Raw genomic sequence first — 7,390 nt, forward strand, 5'->3', positions numbered from 1 at the left:
TGCCTTTCCTGTTATGTGTGCCTGATTCTCTAGCTTTTGCATTAACCTTTTGTGAGGGACTGTGTCGAAGTCCTTCTAGCAGTCCAAGAAAATGCAGTCTATCCACCCCTTTCTCTCTTGTCTTACTTCTGTCACATTGTTATAAAACTCCGGTAGGTTTGTGACACACGATTTTCCTTCTCTGAAACCATGCTGGTTGTCGATTAAATGCTCATTTCTTTCCAGGTGCTCCCCCACTCTCCTCCTGATAATCTTCTCCATGACTTTGCATACTATACACATTAGTGAAACAGGTCTGTAGTTTAATGCCTTGTGCTTGTCTCATTTTTTAAAAATTGGGACTACATTTACCATCTTCCATCCTTCAGGTAATTGCCCAGTTTTAATGGGTGTGTTGAAGATTTTTGTTAGCAGTGCACACAGGATCTCTTCTCCCTCTCTAAGAACCCATGGAGAGATGTCTGGTCCCACCGCCTTTGTGGTAACAAGTTCACATAGCAACTTCTTCACCTCCTCCTCGGTTATGTGTACCTCATCCAACACTTGTTGGTGTACCTCCTAGTTCTGAATTCTTGGAGTCCTCCCAGTTTCCACTGTAAGTACTTCTTTAAATCTCATGTAGAGCTTCTCACATACCTCTTGGTCGTTTCTTGTGAACTCCGCACCATCCTTCCTCAGCTTGATTACCTGGTCTTTGACTGTTGTTTTCCCCCTGATGTGGCTATACAACAGCTTCGGGTCAGACTTGACTTTCGATGCTATGTCATTTTCGTATTGTCGCTGAGTATCCCTTCTTATCTGTGCATATTCGTTTCTGGCTCTTTGGCTGATCTCTTTATTTTCCTGGGTCCTTTGTCTTATGTACTTTTTACTTTGTGTAGTGCACCTAGTTTTTGCCTCCCTACACCTTTGGGTGAACCAAGGACTCGTTCTGGTCTTCCCATTATTTCTGTTTCCCTTGGGGGCAAACCTCTCCTCTGCCTCCTTGCATTTTGTTGTCCATCATTTCTTTTACTGGTTTTCCTGTCAGTTCTCCCTCCCACTGAACATCTTGCAGGAAGTTCCTCATACCTTTGTAGTTGCCCCTTTATGTGTACGCGTGTGGGTGTGCTTGTCAATCCATGCACGCGTCCATGTTCATGCATGAGCGCGGGCGCTTGCATTAAAGTGTGCGTGTGTATGTGAATGTGAGTGTGTACTTGTGAGTGGAAAGGAGGAGAGGGGAATAGTGCTAAGAAAAAACTAAAGAAGAGGATGCTAAAAAAAATGAAATGGAAAAGGAGAATATGATGTATGTTAAATACTAAGCAGAAAGGTGGACATAATGTTAAAATAACTGGAAAGAATTTAATAAAACCAGCGAAACAAACAGAAAAGTAAAAATAAACGCATAAGAAGGATGGTAAGGTGCTTGAGGAGGAATGCAATAAGAAGTAGGAATAACGTGCAAAAAAAGTATGTAAAGGGAAATATTGAGGAAGACAAAACAGAAGTGAAAGTGAAGAAAATGGAAGGAATCTGAGAAGAGTTAGTTGTGGGGTGGGGCAGAGAGTGTGGTAGTCAGTAGGCTGGTGAGAGTGGTGGTGAGAGCACAGCATCCGCTCGCTCTCCACCACTACACTCCAGCTTCCATCCTCACTACTTCACATAGCGTCCACCCCTGCCTCTATAAATACACCCTCTAGGTTCCCACAGTGACTCCTTCATACAGCGACCGCTGCTGCTGTCCCCGCCTTCCATATTATGCACGAATAATCGTTTTTTTTTGTGTGTGTACTGTAATAAATTTCGGGAAACTTCAAAATGAAATGGTTGTGCTTCTGTGGCTGGGCAACTCAGAGTCAACTTATGATAAATCGACATCGGCGGTGACTTAACGTTATGTAGAAAAGGAAAATATTCTATGTGTTCTGATGTGAGCTGACTTTATGTGAAAGTTGATATTAATTGCTCTGTTAACGGAGTTATCATTCTACTGTCACCTTGGTGAAGGTAAGTCTTTGATATCCAAGTTGTGGAATAAAAGTCACACACACACACACACACACACACACACACACACACACACACACACACACACACACACACACACACACACACACACACACACACACACACACACACACACACACACACACACACACACACACACACACACACACACACACACACACACTGCAATGGATAAGGGAATACCTGACAGGGAGGCAGCAACGAGTCATGGTACGTGAAGAGGTATCACAGTGGGCGCCTGTTACGAGCGGGGTCCCACAGGGGTCAGTTCTAGGACCAGTGCTATTTTTGATATATGTGAACGACATGATGGAAGGAATAGACTCTGAAGTGTCCCTGTTCGCAGATGACGTGAAGTTGATGAGAAGAATTAAATCGGACGAGGATGAGGCAGGACTGCAAAGAGACCTGGAGAGGCTGGACATGTGGTCCAGTAACTGGCTCCTCGAATTCAATCCAGCCAAATGCAAAGTCATGAAGATTGGGGAGGGGCAAAGAAGACCGCAGACAGAATATAGGCTAGGTGGACAAAGACTACAGACCTCACTCAGGGAGAAAGACCTTGGGGTGACCATAACACCGAGCACATCACCGGAGGCACACATCAACCAAATAACCGCTGCAGCATACGGGCGCCTGGCAAACCTGAGAATAGCGTTCCGATACCTTAATAAGGAATCGTTCAAGACACTGTACACTGTGTATGTTAGACCCATACTGGAGTATGCAGCACCAGTCTGGAACCCACACCTGGTCAAGCACGTCAAGAAGTTAGAGAAAGTACAAAGGTTTGCAACAAGGCTAGTCCCAGAGCTCAAGGGAATGTCGTACGAGGAAAGGTTAAGGGAAATCGGACTGACGACACTGGAGGACAGAAGGGTCAGGGGAGACATGATAACGACATACAAGATACTGCGGGGAATAGACAAGGTGGACAGAGATAGGATGTTCCAGAGAGGGGACACAGGGACAAGGGGTCACAACTGGAAGCTGAAGACTCAGACGAGTCACAGGGACGTTAGGAAGTATTTCTTCAGTCATAGAGTTGTAAGCAAGTGGAATAGCCTAGCAAGTGAAGTAGTGGAGGCAGGAACCATACATAGTTTTAAGAAGAGGTATGACAAAGCTCAGGAAGCAGAGAGAGAGAGGATCCAGTAGCGATCAGTGAAGAGGCGGGGCCAGGAGCTGAGTCTCGGCCCCTGCAACCACAATTAGGTGAGTACAATTAGGTGAGTACACACACACACACACACACACACACACACACACCCACACACACACACACACACCCACACACACACACACACACACACACACACACACACACACACACACACACACACACACACACACACACACACACACACACACACACACACACACACACACACACAAACACACACACACACACACACACACACACACACACACACACACACACACACACACACACACACACACACACACACACATACATACACACACACACACACACACACACACACACACACACACACACACACACACACACACACACACACACGCACGCACGCACTCACACACACACACACATACATACACATACACACACACACACACACACACACACACACACACACACACACACACACACACACACACACACACACACACACACACACACACACACACACACACACACACACACGCACACACACACACACACACATACACACACACATACTGCGTGGAATAGATAAGGTGGACAGAGACAGGATGTTCCAGAGAGGGGACTCAGAAACAAGGGGTCACAATTGGAAGCTGAAGACTCAGACGAGTCACAGGGATGTTAGGAAGTATTTCTTCTGTCATAGAGTCGTCAGGAAGTGGAATAGCCTAGCAAGTGACGTAGTGGACGCAGGAACCATACACAGCTTTAAGACGAGGTATGACTAAGCTCAGGAAGCAGAGAGAGGACCTAGTAGCGATCAGTGAAGAGGCGGGGACAGAAGCTGTGTCTCTACCCATGCAACCACAATTAGGTGAGTACAACTAGGTGAATACACACACTGAGGCTGAGGAAAGAAGGTGGGGAACTCGCAAGAAACGATCAAGAGGTATGTGAGAAGCTCAACACGAAATTCATAGGAAGGGCACTGGGAAGACAGCACAGAGGGGAATACAGACAGGGAATGTACCAACAATTGTTGGATGACATACACACAACTGAGGAGGAGGTGTAGAAACTGCTAAATGACCTTGATACCGAAAAAGCGCTGGGACCGGACATCTCCCAGTGGGTCCTTAGAGAAGGAGCAGAGATGTTGTGTGTTCCACTAACCACAATCTTGAACACATCCCTTGAAACTGGGCAACTACCTGAGGTATGGAAGACGACAAATGTAGACCCCATTTTTAAGAAAGGAGACAGAAACGAGGCACTAAACTACAGGCTAGTGTCACTGACATGTATAGTATGCAAAGTTATGTAGATTATCAGGAGGAGAGTGGTGGAGCACCTGGAATGGAACAAGATTATGAACGACAACCAGCACAGATTCATGGAAGGTAAATCCTGTTTCACAAACCTTCTGGAGTTTCATAACAAACTAACAGAAGTAAGACACGAGAGAGAGGGGTAGATCGATTGCATTTTCCTGGACTGCAGGAAGGTCTTCGACATAGTTCCTCACAGAGATTAGTGCAGAAGCTGGAGGATTAGGCGCGTATAACAGGAAAGGCATTGCAGTGGATCATTGCATACCTGACAGGGAGGCAACAACGAGTCATGGTACGTGATGAGGAATCACAGTGGGCGCCTGTGACGAGCGGGATCCCACAGGGGTCAGTCCTAGGACCAGTGCTATTTCTGGTATATGTGAATGACATGATGGAAGGGACAGACTCTGAAGTGTCCCTGTTCTCAGATGCTGTGAAGTTAATGAGGAGAATTAAATCAGATGAGGATCAGGCAGGACTACATAGAGACCTGGAAAGGCTGGACACGTGGTCCAGCAACTAGCTTCTTGAATTCAACCCCGCCAAATGCAAAGTCATGAAGATTGGGGAAGGGCAAAGAAGACTGCAGACAGAGTATACGCTAGGTGGACAAAGACTGCAAACCTCACTCAAGGAGAAACATCTTAGGGTGACCATAACACCAAGCACGTCTTCGGAGGCACACATCAACCAGTTAACTGCTGCAGCAAATGGGCGCTTGGCAAACCTGATAACAGCGTTGCGATACCTTAGTAAGGAATCGTTCAAGACACTGTACACTGTGTACGTCAGGCCCATACTTGAGAATGCAGCACCACATCTGGTCACGCACGTCAAGAAATTAGAGAAAGTACAAAGGTTTGAAACAAGGCTAGTTCCGGAGCTCAGGTGAATGTCCTACGAAGAAAGGTTGAAGGAAATCGGCCTGACGACACTGGAGGACAGGAGGGTCAGGGGAGACATGATAACGACATGCAAAATACTGCATGGAATGGATAAGGTGGACAGAGACAGGATGTTCCAGAGAGGGGACACAGAAACTAGGGGTCACAGTTGGAAGCTGAAGACCAGTCACAAGGATGTTAGGAAGTATTTCTTCAGTCATAGAGTTGTCAGGAAGTGGAATAGCCTAGCAAGTGATGTAGTGGAGGCAGGAACCATACATAGCTTTAAGACGAGTTATGGCAAAGCTCAGGAAGCAGAAAGAGAGAGGACCTAGTAGCGATCAGTGAAAAGGCGGGGCCAGGAGCTGAGTCTCGACCCCTGCAACCTCAACTAGGTGAGTACAGTTAGGTGAGTACACACACACATGGTTCAGGGAGAGTGACCCAGTAGCGACTAGTGAAGAGGCGTGGCCAGGAGCTATGAATCGACCCCTGCAACCACAATTAGGTGAGTACACACACACGCACACGCACACGCACACGCAAACGCACACACACACAAACACACACACACACACACACACACACACACACGCACACACACACACACACACACACACACACACACACACACACACACACACACACACACACACACACACACACACACACACACACACACACACATACACACACATAAGAACATAAGAAAGAAGGAACACTGCAGCAGGCAAACTGACCCATGTGAAGCAGTTCCATGTCATTTCCCCCCGGTTTAGACCAATGACACACCTATTCAAGTCACTTCCATTTGAAGGAGCACGGCATCGGGCCTAGTAGCACAAGCTAGTCAGGCCCAACTCACAGCCACCCACACCCACTCATGTATTTATCTAACCTATTTTTAAAACTACACAATGTTTTCGCTTCTATGACGGTACTCGGGAGTTTGTTTCACTCATCCACAACTCTATTACGAAACCAGTGCTTTCCTAAATCCTTCCTGAAATCTGATTTTTTCCAATTTAAAGCCATTGCTGCGAGTGTTGTCCATGTTAGGTATTTTTAGCACGCTATTTACATCCCCTTTATTAATTCCTGTTTTCCATTTATACTCCTCAATCATATCTTCCCTAATTATTCTACGCCTTTCTAGAAAGTGCAGCTTCAGGGCCCTCAGTCTATCCTCATAGGGAAGATTTCTGATACAAGGGATCAACTTTGTCATCCTCCTTTGTACGTTGTTCAGTGCATTTATATCCATTCTGTAATACGGTGACCAAAACTGTGCAGGATAATCTAAATGAGGCCTAACCAAAGATATATAGAGCTCAAGAACAACCTGAGGACTTCTATTATTTATACTTCTGTTAGCTTTATTGTGAATACTAATGCATGGTTGTCTTGGTTTCAGATTACTGGTAACAGAACTGCCAAATCCTTTTTGCAATCCGTAATATTAAGATCTACATTATTTAGTTTATTTGTGGCATGGTTATTTTCCTGACAACATTTAGAACTTTGCATTTGTCTATATTAAACTGCATCTGCCAGTTCTCCGACCACTGTATCAGTCTATTCAAATCATCCTGGAGTAGTGCTCTAATGTCTTCATTAGAATGAATTGGATGGCCTATTTTGGTGTCATCAGTAAATTTGCTTATGACTATTTATTCCTTCATCCATGTCGTTCATGTAGATTGTGAACAACAAGGGGCCCAACACTGACCCCTGTGAAACACACACACAGTGTGTAGCACCAGTTTGGAACCCACACCTAGCCAAGCATGAAAGAAAACTAGAGAAAGTGCGAAGGTTTGCAACAAGACTAGTCCTGGAGCTAAGGGGCATATCCTACAAGGATAGGTTAAGGGAAATTGACCAGATGACACTGGAGGACAGGAAAAAGAGGGGGGGGGGATATTATAACGGCATGTAAAACAGTGAGAGGAATCGACAAGGTGGATAGAAACAGGAGCTTCCAGAGATGGGACACAACAACAAGGGGGCACAAT

At 45.7% G+C, this 7,390-nt stretch overlaps 1 protein-coding gene across 2 annotated transcripts in view; it reads left to right on the forward strand.

Moving 5' to 3' along the window:
• Positions 1-1,577: 1,577 nt before the first annotated feature.
• LOC128700274 (lachesin-like) overlaps positions 1,578-7,390 on the forward strand; it is a 245,371-nt gene continuing 239,558 nt past the window's right edge. For both annotated transcript variants that reach the window (XM_053793331.2, XM_070099964.1), the window contains exon 1: positions 1,578-1,992. The gene's annotated coding sequence lies outside the window, so the exon portion shown is untranslated. The remainder of the gene's footprint in view (positions 1,993-7,390) is intronic.

This window comes from Cherax quadricarinatus, chromosome 71 (genome assembly GCF_038502225.1).
Source record: "Cherax quadricarinatus isolate ZL_2023a chromosome 71, ASM3850222v1, whole genome shotgun sequence".
Taxonomy (NCBI): Eukaryota; Metazoa; Arthropoda; class Malacostraca; order Decapoda; family Parastacidae; genus Cherax; species Cherax quadricarinatus.